Here is an 18,732-nt window from a genome sequence, read left to right on the forward strand (position 1 = left end):
ATGTAGAGTTTGGGAACATGTTTACAGATGTGACACATGAATGAAAAAATCGGATATAAAAACTTTCATTAGATAAGATCTTCATAGTGGAAAATAAGTTCCTCAGTTAAGAGCAAATAGTCAACTCTCCTATCCAGCCTAGCAAACACACATTTACACAGAGGAACTGTACATTTTTATACGCACTTTTCCTGGATTTTACTATTATGGTCACCTAAAGTATTTCCTTCAATCTTCTAATAATGAATCTGACCCTAAAAATGCTTTCAGAATGAAAAACTGTCAAATGAAATTGGCCCAAAAATTCTGACTTATTTTGAAATATGGAATTTTTTGTTCTGTTATGGTAGATGCTGTTTGACATTTGTAGACTGTAAATGCAAATACACGTAATGAAACAGCTCAGAACCTACCACAGTCTTAGATATATCTATCACTTTAGACGAGGTGATTCCCCGATACCTGAGAAATGCGATATGAATGAAAAAATGTTACTCATCTTAATGAAACCAAACAGGGAACATATGACCAGTCAAGTCAGCCCTGTATACGTGAATCTGTTACTTATGTATGTCAATTTTCAAGTTACTCAGCATGTCATTAGAAGACTCAACTTCAAAATGCAAGGACTGTGAATACACTCAAATAGAAACTCTTTAACGTTTAAAGAGCAGTGACTTTCCTCGTCACCCTACATTCGCACTATATAATAAAAGAAATCTAAAAGGATTTCAAGTCTATGTTGTAGTTTGGCAAATGGAGAATATATTGACTCAGATGACAAGCCAAACCATCAAGCTTTCTCTCTTATTCAGTATCTCTTTCCACAATTCAACTTGAACTAGTTCATTTTCTATGTAAATAATTAATTTTCCTTAGATTGTGTGGCATGCCTGGCAAAAGAGAAGTCAGTAGGAATATGGCCACTGTACTGATGTGAATTATGGCTACCAAACAGGAATTCCTCTCTCTTCAGTGCCCTACAAATAACGTGAAAAAGGACAGCTATGTTGCAGTATTTTCAACAGTAAAATCATTAAGGAAGTCAGAGTGACCTTAGAATCATACAGCCATAAAATCACCAAGGCTGGAAAAGACCTCCAACATCATCCAATCCAATTGTTCACCCACACCAACACCTCCCCACTAAACCACGTTCTTTACCTGAAAACACTGAAGACATTTAAATGCCAATGCTTAATATTTGCCACAGGGAAAATACAGATATCTTAAAAATGGCAAAAAATTAGAATATTTGCAAGAAATAAAATGCTGTAAACTATTTGAATACTGTCAAATTGTAGTATGTAGCTTTTACCATGTTTCTTCTAAGAACCTTGAACAACAATTGTTTTGTTTTAGTCTCCAGCTTATTAAGTTTGCCCAGTAACTATATGTTCAAGAAAGCAATACATCAGATAAGTAGCATCAGAAAAGTTACAAAATCACATTAGTCAGATTTTCTTTTCAAACTATCTGGGAGCTCTTGGCACATCTCTGTATAAAATAAACTCTCTAAGTAAAAATAAACTAATGTCATGAATGAAGAAAATTGTTTAATAATAGGACTTTCTACTTTATATGAAGCAGTTCATCTTTTATGATGACTTCTACATTACCTTTTGAAATAAGAAAATTTTTCATGAGAATATTTTCTTACCTAGTGTACTACATCTTTCCTAACAGCTAATCCTTGAAGTAAAAAGAAACCAGAATTGTTTCTCCCCCAAAGTGTGGTAAAACCATGAAACTTCCACATCTATAGTTTCCATGGACCAAATTAACCTGGAAGTGATTTAAAATTTATACTTTATCAGTGAAAATGCAATTCATGTATGAAATTATTCATCTGAAGCAAATTTTCACACTATAAAATATCCTAAGCAGAAGCACTAAATCCTAATTTGACAATTAGATATTAATTCAGAATTTAAACATCTATTTCCCTTATTTTTGCCAAAATTCACTTTCTATAAAGTAAATAAGTTTTTAAAATTTTCTAAGAAAAATCAAATAGAGGATTCTGAGTTTTTTTCTTGTTCCATTAAATTTCTAAGTAAAATGAAACTATGACAGAAATTTGTGCAACTTCTGCAATTTCCTTGCTGAAGAAGAGAAATAAGACAACTTTCAAGACATATATAACCTTCCGATTGTGCCTTCATGTGACCTCAATACTTGCAAGGCATGCATGCTCCAAATAACCATAAATTAACATTCACCTATGTGTCCAAAATTTAGCTTGATGCTTTGCCCCAGAATCAATGCTTGTTAAAGTAATGCTTACCAAAAAATGATCTTGAAGGTAAGACTGAGAAAAAGTAACATTGAAAAAAAAACGAAAACACTGCAAAAGCAGATGGCTAGTTTTTAATCCTTCTCTAAAATCTTAAGTCTGTACAAATATTATTATCAAAGAAAGTGCTTAAAATGAAGTCATTCACTGCACATCATCCAGTACAACCTTAAGTAAGTCCACATGAAAGTGACTCAGGAAGTTCTGAGCTTTTCATGTTCCACATCAATTTCTTTAAATGCATCTGACCACAGATAAAGAATAACTTCTGACCATGGTAGCTACTGCTACTTTAAAGAAATGCTTTATATTATACATTTAATATATGAGCTCGCTGAATACATTTCACTAAGCAATATGTAGAGGGTCTTATATTAGTAAGAGATTGGCCAATACAGTAAATTTTATAAAGCTTCATTAAGTTCCTTTCTATCTAATTACAACTGTCAGCTTGTCACGAGAACAACTGAGAAAGGCTGCTACTTGCATTGAGGATGCAATCCCTAACACCAGACTCCAACTGCACATAGCTGGCATCTATCTATAGCCATTCAGTCTATATTCAGACATTCAATGGTATTAATTAAGAGTATAAAGTAAAATGCTGTGAACTTCCTTAAGAATTTGTCCTAGTAGTAAAGTAAGTTGCGTAGTATTTCCCGGGTAGGAGAAAAAGAGCCAAGCATAATCACAAAATGGAGCCTTCTCCCCTTTAAGAGAAGTAGAAGACAATTTTCTAGAACTTCTTTTTCTTAAAACTTTATTGGAACATTATCACAACACTGAATGCATCAGAAACAACTGCCTGTAACGATCTCATCTATGGTAAGAGAGTCACTTCAAATGCATCAAAATATTACAATCCTCTTTACAGCATGCCATTGGCAATCCAACAATCTCTCCTCCTGATGACTATTTTGATGCAAAAACTCTTAAGACTGCAACTTTTAATCCTTTAACAACTACTTTAAAACAATCTTGATTAACAAATTCTCATTAGCATTTAGGATCACCTAAGACAGTAGACCTCTGTTACCAAAAATAAACAAAAGCCAATCACAAATAAAAGTCTTCTGACTAGTAATGCCATTTGTCAACAGTGTGATGCTTCTAAAGAAACCTGGAAGTTATCAATACACAGAAGAGAAGATATATAATGAAAGTGTGAAAGATACATACATTAAAGTAAGCAGGTAATAAGAAGTTCATGCCCTCACATTCTGGTTTTCCAACTAGCAAGACTGGTTTCCCAATTTAAAAAAACAAAGCAGATACCAAGTATGAAGCTCAAGCTCTCCCAGACTTTTCTGGGCTCTGCCCAAGGGCAGCTCAGGCATCAGTGCCATACTGTTCAACATGAGGGGGGCAAGGGAAGTGCAGAAGACATATACTACTCATCTACTGAACAATGTGAAGCACTATCAAATTCGTTACGTGATCATCAGCTACATAAAGCTGATAAACCGTGACAGAGATCAAGAGAGAAGAAATGATGCCTAAAGAGCATGGGCTGGTAACACAAAATAGTGCTAATCCTCACTGGGGCCATCTAATAGCCACAGAAATTAGGCTATGGAAGTTGCTATCAGTGAGGTGACAGTATGCACCCTTATGTGGAAATGATATAGCTCAAATCTGGACTTGCTTTTCATTCTTCAAAGCTGAATATCCCGTAAGTTCTGCTACATATGAGAAAGAGTCCTTTGTATACAGATGTATCTCTCTACTGCTGATATTTCCAATACAGCCACAAACTAATCACAAGAACATAGGTGCATGGGCCACTCATGCTGTAAGAACAGCACCAGAAATGCTGCATTAAGAGCTTCTTTTCTTTTCTTTAATGTTTGGTTCATTCAGATGTGCGATGACCTCTATGAGCTGCCTGACAGTGTAACAAATGGATAGTTTAGTTGCTCCACAAACCACAGATTACTGTAGTATTTGAGAAGCCATCTGTAACAAGATTGAAAGTAACCAGACTACGAGAAGTTGTTTGTTTTGAATTTAAAGGAAGTAACTGAAAAATCATTAAAAAAATATAAAACGTCACACATTTTAGAGCATGTTAAAAATACTTAAAATCACTAGAAATTTCTAGGAATTTGTGAATTTCAAATTATAACAAATTTCTGCCGTATTTAACTATTTCCCTGTAACCTGGTTTATAAAACTAACACTTTAGAATTGGTTTGTAAGACAACAAATATAAACTATTTTGTGCAATTTAATGACTTACTAACTCAAAAGATCTGAGTGTAAAGCTATATATTACTTCAGTTTCCACATTAATTATTTCAATAGTGGCATAATGCTTGATCAGGTTCGTTATTACGACAAGCAAAAAAATCTGGAACACCTGAAATTGGGAATTGTTAAGCACGGACCTTGGTGAAAACTGGGATAAGTTCAAGCAGAGGGAAAACAGAAAAATTGTTGTCATCTACAAGTATTCTGTCTTCAGAAAAATTACTGGTCTGAAATAGTCTTAACAAAATAGGGATAAATAAAAGATATGAAATGTGGATTATCACTTTCCCATCAATAAATTCTTAACAAAATTTATTTCAAAATCTGAAAAATTCAGCTTACAAGTCTTGATATAACCGTCAAACTTAGCAAGAAACAAACATAGATAAATAATTTTAAAACAATTATATGAGTATGTGCAATACTAAGTTTCCTCACAAATCTCTATTACAATGGTCTTCTCTGAAGTACTATCCACAGCTTTCCTTAATATTAAAATATTTCATATTTTCCTAAGATAAGCTGTAGGAAGAAGGACTTGGACTACATGATCTTTAAAGTCCTTTCCAATTCTAAGGATTCTGTGATTCTGTAAGAAAAAAGACGATCAGAAGACATTCATCCTTCAACAGAAGGGGGATAAGGAAGAAGATGAGTACGTTTTGGCAGTCTATTTGAACCACAGAGACAGAGAAGGCAATTTCATTGTTCTTTCTTCCCACTCATTTGCGCTTAGAAAGCAACAAGCAACAGATCTATTGATTATATGCATGGGTAAGTAAATCACGAGATAAAACAGAAGGTAAGAGCAGCATTTGAGTTTGCAGCTTCAGTATAAAGACTTGCCCATAGCTGGTCTACCACGGAACAAGCACAATAGCTGCTTCACAAATGAGATATTTGGCAGACACAGCAACCACTGCTGCCTGAAGCTAGTCTTCTTTTCTGAACATTACAACTCCATCACAAAGAGTGAGAGGAGGGAAGCACTACAACATCGAATTTAGATCAGTCTGAACTCACCATGGCATAGCAGCCAACTTAGTCAAAAGACTTACTACTTAAAAGATAGATTTCCCAGGGTTGTTCATGAGCAACTTGCATATTTGGTCTATATTAAATGTACATCGAGCTAAGCAGGATGTTCAAATGTTGCTATAGCAATTTTCAATAAAAATTTTAACTAGTTTTTGAAAGACACGCTTTCTTGTAATAGGAAAAAGGCTACTTTTATTAGTTTCTCTACAGAAATAAAAACATCTTTCCAAAAATTATGCAGATCAATACAATTATTTGCTACAGCATTACCATGTTATTTTTCAATTTCGTAAAGTTGGATGCAATGAAGAATATTCTGGATATCACCTATTGTAAGCAATATAAGCACTTGAAAATGTTAAAACCATATACCCAAACTTGCACACAAAGATTAAATTACCAAAAGCACAAGTCTTCTCAATTCTTTTTGACAGTTCCAAAATTCAGGCATACATCCAGAAGAACTTTCTGCCCCATGTCTGGTCAGTAAAGAAATTGAGGTTAACCTTTAATTTTTAATGTCACCTGCAGCCAGTGACTGCTTTTTCTAATGCAAGTGACAGATAAACAGAAAAACACTCCCAAGATGATACACAAAGCACCACACACCATAAGTGCATTTTTATTTTTATACCAACTCAATTTCTCAAATGGATAACCAATGTTCCTACTAATTTACATTAAGAATTGAGTGAGGCATGAAAATTGTTCTGATGCACAGACTCTATTTCTTTAATGTACTGCATAGTGTTCTGTACTTCACTGCAACACCAGAAAAAACTAACTACATTTGAAAGGTACAGAAACTATACATACATAAACACAAGCACATACATCTCTTATAAAATCAGTACAGAAAGGGTTCTAAATTTTCCAGACCAGTATAAAGGAAAAATAACTAATTAATAACACTGGTGGAAGTCAGTAAGAGCAAAAATTGTTCCAATTGAGTTTCTGGATATTTAATCTGTTGAACTGAAGTCATTCTGCAGACAAATATTAGTATTCTAAATCTACATTGCTAGCATTTCAACTTTCTAATTCCTTCATACAATTCAATAGTATTACCTCAACATTTACTAGGTAATTCCAAACAAAACATGGCAAATTGAGGAATTTGAGGAAATAAAACCTAGCTATTTAGGGCAAAATTGGCAAGTCTTTAATAGCAAACATCATATCACCTCTAAACGCTGCCATTTTGCTGTAAGAATTGAATTATGATAGTGAACTGCTCTTTCAGGTGAGGAGTGAGGGCATGAGAGAAAAAAATAGAAGCTCCCACTGATGATGTTTCACCAGCTCATTAGCAAGCAGACTTCAGCAGTTATCCATAGCTTATAAAATGACGTACTACAGTGAGAATTTTCAATTGTCTTTTACAATTTAATGTAGTAGACTAGTAAAAAACATTTATGCTAGTAAATGTCACTTTACATAAAAGGTGAAATAATTTCTGGAAAACACTGCAAACATCATCTTAGAAGTGCTAAAAGAGTTAACTGTGACATTAATGAAGGTGAGGCAAAATTTGTAGGTGTTTTTTCTTTTTAAGATAGAAAAATTAACTCACAGTGCGGCAGGTATTTGAACAAACAAGACAGTCGTTCTTAAAATGATATTCAAGCCAACTTCAGAAGTCACCAGTATGAACAAGGAAGCTGGAGTAGTCCTGGCACCAGACTCCTGAACTTGACCTTTGGATGGAGAGTAAAGATGTTTGATGAAAAAATGCCCCTTAAAATCTAATTTTTTTTAAACTTAAATTAAAACATTGCATTTCTTATAGAATCTCCATGTAACAACAAAGTCAAGTGACTGAAACTAATATAGTTTTCAAGTCAAGTAAGTATTTCATACAATCATGTCGCAGAAGAGAAAGAAATTACATATAAAATAAGACCATGTGATTTTATTTATTTTTAATAAGATAATATTGGCAGAGAGATTTAAAAGAAATAATTGCTGAAGTTTTACTGTCTGGAAAACAACTCCAAGGTTTGCCAACTCAATTATTACAATTTCAGAATTCAAACTGTTTTTTTTTATTTTTTTTTTTTAATTAACATTCAATTCTTAGCTATCAATTCTTCCTCCCTTGACTTCTTAAAAACACGTGCTTTACAAATTTCAGTAACTTGATATTGCTACACGCATTTTCCATAAAGTAGTTAATTCATTATTAATAGATGAAAAATATCTTACAAGGTTTAACAGCACACTACAGCTAGTTCTGAACACACTAAGAATGCTCAAGGCTCTGGTTTTGAGAAAAATTTAAACCAAATTCCATCAACAGATCAGCCGTTTATTTGAGATAAATCAACCCTATATCACATAATTATGGGTTACATTGCTATTTTGAAATAATTTTTCCTATTAAAAATAGGGGATGCTAATAGCGTTCAATTGGAAACAGTGATACTTTTCAAATACTTTACTGTTTCTACACTGTTTTGAAAACCTGACAACACAAATATTCAGACCCTTTTAAAAAATAAAGTCCTACAAGGTGCCAATGTTGCAGAAGTACTCAAGTATGACCACAGTTGTCAACAGAGATCTGACTACATTTAGAAATAAGCTATAAAGACCTTGCTTACTTTAAAGAAAACATTTTAGAATTTCTTTTAAAGAAATTAAACACGCTCTTGTACACATGAGAAAATTGCACAGTTCTCACTAAACAGTGTTGTTTTTTTTTTTTAAATTTAGATTATCATCCCAGTTGTTATACACTAGCATATAAATATATTTTTATTCTAGAGTATACTTTGAGTTATTAAGACTGGCATTAAAATTTGTAACAAGTTGTAATATGTCTAATTCAAGAGGGCTTAGAGTATTCCTATATTACTTATTAATATGTTAAGTGAATGTTTGGACAATTGATTTCAAGTAGGTTTTGTAACTAAAACATGTGACAAAATACAATTTTCAGATTACATAGACCATGTGTCATAACTACTGTTCATTCTAATTTCTATAGGTGTTAATAAATTAAGCAAAAAAAATCTGTACTGACTAAAAATACAGAACTGCAGCCAACTAAGAACTTAAAAACAACTATCAGCATACAGGCATTAGCAAAGTATCTTTATTTCCTTGCTGTTCTGCTTTTCCATTGTCATCTTTTTTGATTTTTATATCATCTTTCTACATGTATGCCTCAATAGGTGAAAGCCTGCAAATAAATAATTGTTCATATGCTACAGTGAGATCATGGTTTTGTACTAAATTAATAATGACTAATAATGGAAGTGTCACCTCAGTTATTACAGTAAATCAATTCAGTTTGCTTACGATAACCATTATATTTATCTTGTGAATTCTTAATGAAACAATCAAAATATCCTTAGTCAATGGCTTAAATAATGCTTATATAGCAAAAAAAATGCAAAACATTGTTACACAAGTTCTGAAAACATAGATGATTTTCACATTGCTGTGATACTAGTTTACAAGTTAATTTCATAGGATCATAGAATCTTTTTGAGTTGGAAGGGGCCTTTAAAGGCCTTTAGTCCTTGCAATGAACAGGGACAGCTACAGTCAGATGAGGTTTCTCAGAGCTCCATTCAGCCTAACCTTGAGTGTCTATAAGGATAGGGCTTCTACCACCTCCCTGGGCAACCTGTTCCAATGCCTTACCACCCTTTATTGTAAAAAAACTTCTCCCTTATGTTCAATCTAAATCTCCTCTCTTTTAGTTTGAAACCATTTCCCCTTGTTCTCTCACAAGAGACACTGCTAAAGAGACTGCCTCCTTCTTTCTCACAGCTCCCCTTTAGAGATTTAAAGGATGCTATCAGGTCTCTCCCCCCAAAAAACAGCCTCTATCCCTGAACTGATGTTTTGAGTTTTCAATGAGTAGAATAGTCTGGAGAATGGGAAAAGCATGCTTTCATTTACATGTTTAGACCAAGAGACAGATTTACAGAGAATAAGAAAAAAATAAACAAGAGGAAATGAAGATATGAATAAATTTTGGAAATTATTTACAACAGTGAATACAGGCTCATGTTAATATAACACAAGAAACAAAGATTATTTTGCTTGAAAAGAACAGAAAAAATAATCTGACTATAAAATCCTCATGGCCCTCTTTGCCTGAACTATTCATACTAACCATTTCTGGAACTTACGAGGAAAGTACATAAAGCAATAGCATGACAAAGGCACACTATCTGATGGTTCTTAAATACTATTTACAGTCTTTGAAATGTGAAATAATGATCTTTCCCCAGTTGCTTAGATGCACACATAGTCACAAGACAGAGGGAGGCAAGAGTTCAGCATCAATTCAAGTCCTAGTAGAAGGTTCTTAGTATCCAGAATTATTCCAGGGTTGAAACAAGTAGATGACAGGAAGAAAATGAAGACAATTTTATCTCAGTCTTCTAAATTGTTAGGAAATCAACAATTTACAGCTAACAAAATATACATTCTTCTTTCAAGAAGAATCATTATGCTTCACATGGTTCACTAGTCCTAAAATTACATGAAAAAATCCACTGCTCCACTACTTATTCTCTCAAGTCTTACTTCATCATCATTTCAACAGATATCAAACTAAAGACTCTTAACGCGGGACGGGGAGGGACAGGGAAAGGAAACAGAAAAGAAACTAGATTCATTTGTTTCTCTCCTCTTTCTCCCCAACAATATTTCCCTCAAGAAAAAAATTACATAGTTGAGAATAAATGTAATAAATATTATAAATTACCTTCATATTTCACTATGTACTTAAATACATTTTATTGTCTTCTCGTTAAGATTTCATGGTGTTTCAAAGTTCTATGCCTTATCCAAACATGAATTCCTTTCCCATAGTCTTCCCTTTTAACAAACATTGGATTACACATTAATTTTGAATATCAATGTATTACTTTACTTACGATGTCTGTAACACTGTGTAAATTAAAAACTAAAAAAAATTAGGTATTTTAAGCAGAACAATTTCTGGATTATTTTTTAAAAAAGAGTGACGTATGGAATTTGGTTATTGAAGGGAGTCTAGCAAGGTCTCACTTCTGCATTTCTTCTCAGATGTACGTTAACACAGAAGTGCATTTTAAGATGCCAGGAGAGAGTAAGATACTCACTTGCATAGGTCTATTAAATCTGTGAATGCAGGAGCTGCTGTATTTCACAGTTTATTATTTATATGACAGAATGAAGATCTGAAAACATGAAATATAGCCTTAAATTATTCACTTATTCTTTTCACAAAAAGAAAAACCGTCAATCTAACACTAAAAGACTTCAAGCATATTTCTAAAGGTTTCACAAAAATTGCCTTATTTATCAAAACTTTATTCCTTCTGTTTGTTCATTAAATACTGTAGCTTTGCATTAAGGTCAAGCAGTGTCAACCAATTACTGTTGCAGGAAAAAGTCCTACTTCCTTAATACTCAAAGAAACTACGGCATACAGTGAATTATTTTAATAGGCACACTGAACACTGCTTACCCAAAGTACATTTCAACCATAAAAATGTACTTTAAGGGTTTCTAACAACAATCAATTATAGTACTACTTATTATCAGAGAAGCATGACTCTTTCGTCTACTTAAATGACAGCCTTAAAAAAAAGACACATCTATTTTAGCACATTCAGCAATATTCTCTCTCAGCTCATACTAAAAAAAAGTAACAAAAATTAAGTGACCTATAAAGTAAACTGGCAGCTAAAATAGAAAACATCAAATTTCAAAGAGACATTATCAATTGGTATAAATGTTCTGGCTTCTGGTTCCATTGTCTGTTAGTGAGCAAGTGGGTTCTGCTCATAGGATAGACCTTATCAAATAAAACAAAAAAAAAAGCAATACACCTTGCTTTCACTGCCTTTAATGTTATAGTTTTATTTTTCAGTTAAAACTCCATGTTGCAGTATACAAGTAAAATAGACAGATAAATGACAGATTTTAGGTGGTCATGCACAAATTTATTGAATATCAAGGAAAGGTCTTCCCTGGGCCATCAGCCCAAATACCAAAGTCATTGTCATTCTGATTAAAAGTTTTTTCATAGGGTATTTAGATATTAGCAAGCACTGGGGGCTGAATCTCCATTGCTGTACTTCAATCTTTTTCCCAACCTATTTTACTGTACTGAGATGCAAGAGGCCAAAATGATGATATTCATATGTAGTTACTCACCTTTACACTTCACATAATCAAAAAGCAAAATTTTGGATCTCATTTCCCTCTGGAACTGACCTGTTTAATCCCATTCCACTTGGTACATAAAATGCGATGAAAGAGCACTTAATTTTCTGGTAACCTTTGAAGTCTTATTCTTATGAACCCAACTGTGCTTTTCTGAAATTACAGAACAAACAAAACCAAAGAAAATTTCTACTGCACAACCTCTCAGCTAGAAAAAAAAAACAAAACAAAAAACATTCATCTCTGTCCTGTATAAGCTATCAAAGAGACCTACAATGATATAAGACAAACAAGGCACAAACAAGGAGGAAAGAAAGTAAGGAATTAAAAACAACAACAAAAACACTCATTAAAAAGAAAACACCTTGAAAAATGTTAAGCTGAGGAAGAGGAACATAAAGAAGGAACTCTTGTCTTAGTACTTCCATTAGGAGACTATTCCACTCAATAGTCCCGTTTCATTCAATAAGAGATTATTAAATAGAATACTATGTGGTGACAAAATCTACAGATAATGCAATACTATGAAAAACCAGCAGCACCTCAGAGGACAGGATCTGATTTCTGAATGCTTTTGAATAGTGAAGGATGCAGCCAGAAATCAAGAAAATGATTCAATTAAGAGAAATCCAAGGCGCTACATTTTGAACGAACACAAATATAGCATAGACATGAACACAAAATGGACCACTGATAAAATACTGCACTGGGAGTCAGTGGACAGAAGTTCACAAACCAAGTGGCTAAATTTCGTGGTGTCTTCCAGAAGTATCACATGTTGACAGACATCTAGGGTGGGTGGGTGTGCAGATATGTGCATGTACGTGAAGAGGTGATAACTACTTCCTTCCATCTCTTAAGTATGCTGTATATAGTGAGAGCACCAGAATTGTTAGGAAGATGTTGGTAAATTATGAAAAGTCAATGGGAATATGAATTCTAGGGGTTATTTCACCAAAGCTTTTCAGGAAAAGGCGAGATAAATTTACTCGATCCTGCTGCAAAAGAGAATATTGAACTAGACGGTAATCTGTGATCTTCTAGGCAATATATTTTTCCAATAACATTCAGCCAATCACAGTCAGAACTGACAACAAAAAGTAAGGATGTTTCTGTATGCCTTAAACAGCATATGACTTCTCCCATTTACCTCTTATCTTTATACTCCCATACTCAAAACCACCACCATCAGCTTCCTTTACTACTGGGCTGGTACAGAGGAGCAAATATGCGTAGTTGCTTTGAAACTTCTTTGACAGGAGCCAATATTAAATATATAGCACATCTACTGGTAACTTACTCGGTTTCATCATTCTTTACTTAAAATTACCCAGGATTTTGTCTCAAATCAGATCTAAGATTTTTTCTAAGATGTGTAATACCTAGAATGTATCACAGACGGTTTTATTTTCATATTACATGTGTGCTTACAAAGAACAATGAACAAACAGTAACATCACAGAAATGATATCCTAAATGTGAGAAGATGAACATGAAGCACTTTTTGAAGGCTCTCCTTCCCTATATTGTCTTCTTAAGCCATTTTATGGGTAGCTCTCAACAACTCCTTACCTTCTGTCCTATTAAAACAACTGAAACTTGAATGCAAAACAAGAAGCAGCATGCTAATAATCAACTGTTCTGAGAAGCAGAAAACAAAGACATGTCATTTCAGTACAGTCAAACAGAAGAACTGGATCTTCTGTGCTGCAGAAACCATCTTTGTGGAGTTAGAGAAGGTAAACTCTGCTTTTCTAGATTCATCAGCTCTACTGGATAACCCTAGCCAGCAGTGGGAGATATGGAGGTGGGTTGTAAGATAAGGAACAGGCTGGAGGCAAGAAAAGCTGTTATAATTATAGCTGGGAACACAGAATTTGTTAAAGGAAGTCTACTGTATAATTACATTTGAAAATTTAGCAAGATGCCCAGAGGCTGGCTTGCAGCTGTCAGGAACTGGTAACGCTAGAGTTCTGCTCAAGAGGCAGCCACTACTGCAGCTAAGCACACTTCCCTGTAGTTGAGCCAACTTTGATAAAGCAAAGGAACAACTTCAGCTAAAATTAGTAAGATTACACAACATGTGAGATTATACCTATTCTCAGTGAAAAGTATTAATGGACTGGGCATTATTTTAAAGCAGATTAAATGTATACTCTCCTGTTTTCAATGAGAGATAATGGTATTATATTTTGTAAATTGCTGATTTTATTTAATAACAGTTAAAATTCAAGAGTATTTTAAGTTATTAATTCATAATCAAATTAACCTCATCATCTACAGGTTAATAACATCTTGCATACAAAATCACAGTTCTCACTTTGGTTTGCCTGGCCCAATCAAATTAAGATGAATGGGTGCAATGCAGGCAGAATGCAAGATAAAGAAAAAATCTGCATATCCATTTTCTTCCTTGGGTTTAAAGCTGAAGTGATATAGGCAGTACATCAACTATTCCATATTTGCTCCATCAGCCTAAAAATATTCTATATTCCTCATTACTATAATTAAATACTATAGTTTTCTTCTGTATAGAAAGGTAGAAATGTACCATAGATTTTTCTCATTTGAAGAAATAAAGATTATTTCTCTTTTAAATAAAAATATAGTTCTTGTGCATCAAATCAAAATCTGCATTTTACTCAAAGTAATGGGATTGTTACACTCTATTTACAACAATTAATTGAGGAACAGGGAGGATAAAATTTAGCTATTTTATATAAACTTACCTTCTCTTTGCTTTCCACGATATAAACATTTAAGTTGGAATCAAGGATCATCTCAACAAGAGGGACATCTACTTAACATATAAAGTTTTAGTTTTGTTTCATGTACAGACAACTAATCTTTCCAATTTAATTTATTGCTTTGATTTTACTTAAAAGAAAAATATAGTCAGTTAAAAAGATCAAATCTTTGAGAGACAAAAATGAAATGCAAGTCCTCTTTTAAAAAAAAAAAGATAAAATTAATTTTGAAAGAAACATCAGGGCACAAAATTTATTTTGGACAGTGACTTAGGTATTTCTAAAACAGGAATTTTTCAGAACTAACTTGAAATAATTTAAGCCATGGTCAATTCTGGTTGCACAAAACTGCAAAGGAAAAAGAAAAATGTCAAGCTTTCTTTGATTCCCTCCTCCTCAATCTGCAGAAGAGACGAGAGAAAAAATCTGCTCGAGGTTCCAAGTAACTCTGCTTATATTTAAAATATTTCTGCAACTTGTGTTCACATCACAGGCATGGTGTGTAATCAATTAACACACACAGATGAACAATACCACACCTCTGAATGACAAGAACTAAACAGTTGCTTCTGTTGCAACTTTTCACACGTCTCCGTATATATATATATGAGATGGTTATATTCTAAAAGATGGGATAAACTTTAAAAATATATATCCATTTTATGTTTCAGGTAAGGAGTAATGACTTCAGTTACTCTTATCACTATAGTTATGTATAAAATCCTTCAATTTGTGTTTTCAACTCCTCTTACTAGCACTTATCTATCCACTGAAATTTTCTACAAAGTTACTGAGCAAAATAGAGCTAGATACTTGAAATTAACATTTACTAGAGTTTTAAGCTGCTCAATCATTTTTAAGTTATCCTTCCATATTAAACACACTTTAACATAATGGGAAGAAAATAGTACCTTGTATCTAAAATTTCTTTTAAATATTTTATGTTCTTAACCTCTATTCTTTTCCTCATAAAAAAGAGGATGTCAAAGAGCATATAACAATTCCTAAATTAAGGAAAGACAAACAAGAATGCACATTATAAAAAAAGTAGTAATAGGCAGAGACAACTTCACTAGTCTGTGACATATGACATCTGGTAGACTATTATCATAATAAATGGGAAAAGTAGGTGAGAGTCTGTCAACAGCAAGGTATGGCGAAATGCATCTTCATCAGAATGACAAACATAGCTGCCTTTAACAAAGAGGTCAAACTGAAATTCAAACATCTATGAGTTAAATATCTCCACTGTATTTCATCCCTTTCTCTTTCTGATTTTAACAATTTAACTGAAGCAAGTATCTTAATTTACCAGAAATATTCATTTATGCAATTTAATTAATTTCTTTTTAGCAAGGATAAACTATACCTGCTAATAATTGATGGCTGAAAACTCACTAAGAACAATCTATTGCATTCTTACACTTTTACAAATCACATTAGTTACGCAAAATAGTAACTGAGACTGTCAAACACAGTCTAGAAATGCTGTGCATGTGTGACTCCTATCAGTACACCCATACAGGTCTTACACAGAGTTGGAAATAGCTTCAATTCCATAGCTGAACAGTAAAGCAACTAGCACATCAGTTTCCTGGGGATCATACAATCTATTTGATAGCATGTATGAGCTACAATAAATATATAAATAAGTAATTATATAAAAGAAAGGAGGAGTAAACAGCGAATATTTTAAGACAGTTCATTCATCTTACTCCATGTATTATTTTTAAATTTTATGTCATCAGATGAAGCTAGAGAACCAACATAAAATTCTTGTTCTATGGAGACTGAAAATTTTAATTGAGTGCTCTAAAAAACTAGAGTATTTCATTGACAAGTAAAAGATAGAGTTAATTTATATTTATTCCTTCACAATCTAGACCTGTAAAATAGCACTTCCTAGATTGTAACAACTTTTTGCATGTAAAAAAGCAACAAAAGATTGAGTCACTTTGCAATTATGGGTTCTATAGGAGTCAGATGGAAGAATTTGGGAAAGCAGATGGACTCTCCCACTTTCCCCTGAAGATTATTAAAAATAAAATTTTGAAATAAAGATTTTATCTTAAAGCTGGAATATCTAGTGTACTGTATTCGGAGATATCCATTTGTATGTTGCCGAGTGAATTTTTGGGTCTTCCAATTGCAGTGCTGGTGAAGACTGTGTTTAGGTAACAGTATAATCATATTCGTGTTTGAATAGCTTTCAATAAATTAATAAGTTATTTGATCACATGTTTATAAACTTCAGTAGATGCTGATGGCATCAAGAAAACAGAGACATTGATCTGGTGGTTTTCTATCTCATGTGTACTCTGATTTCATAGCTATTTGATTTGTCAACATGTAAATGAGGCTATTTGAAGTATAAGGAAAGAACTTTCAGAAATATTGCAATGGCAATATACTCTACAAAATGCAAGGTGCAGTTTAATGCTGGTAGCAGCCAGTGTAACATGAGACTGGCCCAACACAGATATCCCATTTTGCCCTCATCACTGTCTTCTGCTGTGCTTGCAATTTCTGTGCAATCTCTCTCACATCTCCCATTCCCTGAAAACAAAGTGTGAAGGAAGATGGAGTAAGGTAACTGGAGAAAGACAGACAAGGAAAGGTGGGATTTCCCGTCATATGAGTTGAGTGATTAACCTGCTTTGTGTGCTTGCCATTTTGTTTCTGTATCAAGTTTGTTGTTTTAAAATAAACTATCAGAAGTACCCAGCATATGAGTTAACTTCTGGGTTGCTACGATGTTTTTTTTAAATACAAACCCAAATGAAAGCACAAAAACTTGTAGACTGGCACAAAAAAATAATACATGAGAATAGGGAGATCTAACGCTGCATGAATTTGAAATGGTGATGATGCCACTGGACTTGGGGCCAGTTTTCACATTCAATGGTAGGTATTGATTCCCATTCTTTAAATAGCTGAGGAAGTCACATTCTGCTGAAAGCTCTGAGAATTGCACTTTCACTTCAGTAGTTCTACTTGCCTTACTCCACAGCTGCAATACAGGAAGGGGATCTATAAATGGACTTAAGAACTCTCTATGTATTTACTGGACTGAATTTGTACAAGAGCAAGTTGTGCACAAAGGCATACAAATTATTCAGAGAATGCTTTCTTTTATAAACATAATTTTAGTAGCCTAAAATCTGTATAGCAATTTTTGGAGTTAGTCTTAAACCTGCACAAATTGCTTGAATGATAAAACATACTCAAGGTTACTTCATAGCCTGCTCCATTCAAGAAACATCTGAATGTGAGAGTGTTGACGGTGTGAGATGGAGGTCAAAATGAACATTACATAATACCGAATGTTTTCTTCCTGTACTACTTGTAAAACATTTAGATGACTTTGTTGAAAGACTGTTCCTTGGAGTGAAATAATGAGAAGTTAAATCTATTTTGCTCCTGCACTATTATCAGTGCTTGTAGCCAGCAAGAGAGCACTTAAATTTTGGGAAGGTATGGACCACCCTTTAATCTTTTTGTGGCTTAAGCACTGGTCACAACAGAATCCTGATCCCTGTATTCACGATTTCCAAGCACAATGATAATGTAAAGTAAACACATATTTAACTCTTTACACATCAAACCAAAATACTGTATACTATACTTTCTTAAAATTTATACAATATTCAAGATATGCTCTCAAAGAGAAACTTTAATCCCATATATTTTTACTTACTATTTTCTTCCCCTCTCTACAGTCCAGTTAGAAGGTTTACTGTTTTAGACTAACTTAGAAATCTGTCTTGTAATAATAGTTTAAAAAAAAAAAAGACAACGAGCAAGGCAAAACTGAATGGAGCTCAAAGATACTGTGATAGGAAACAAGAAGTCCTCAAATCTTTAATGCATAATAATTAAGTTAACTCCAGTTAACTTGTCCAGACTTTTTGAAGAATGAAATGTAAATGGCAATATATTAACTGATGGAACTGACTCCAGTAGATATTTCTTAAATGTTACTTCCAAGGATACTGCCTTCTCAGACAATATTCTATTATTATTTCATAAATAAATCCCTAAAACTACCTTGACTCAAGATACAAATATTCAGTAACTTTCACTGGCATCTGTAGCCAGATATAAGATTAGACAGATGAGTAAAAAATATATATATTAAAATCTATTAAAGTTTTTATTATTATTATTATTTTTTAATCCAGTAAAATTCTAGCAACTTTCCCTATTTCCTTTTGCATTAACTTTGTG

The 18,732-nt window shown here is 33.3% G+C and overlaps 1 long non-coding RNA gene across 1 annotated transcript; it reads right to left on the reverse strand.

Moving 5' to 3' along the window:
• Positions 1-2,696: 2,696 nt before the first annotated feature.
• Positions 2,697-13,938, reverse strand: LOC104911499. The gene is made up of 3 exons (XR_004160140.1): positions 11,810-13,938; positions 10,690-10,767; positions 2,697-7,281 (listed from the first exon to the last, which is right to left on the reverse strand). It is a non-coding gene; the product is annotated as an uncharacterized LOC104911499 (long non-coding RNA).
• Between the last annotated feature and the right edge of the window lie 4,794 nt (positions 13,939-18,732).

This window comes from Meleagris gallopavo, chromosome 6 (assembly GCF_000146605.3).
Source record: "Meleagris gallopavo isolate NT-WF06-2002-E0010 breed Aviagen turkey brand Nicholas breeding stock chromosome 6, Turkey_5.1, whole genome shotgun sequence".
NCBI lineage: Eukaryota > Metazoa > Chordata > Aves > Galliformes > Phasianidae > Meleagris > Meleagris gallopavo.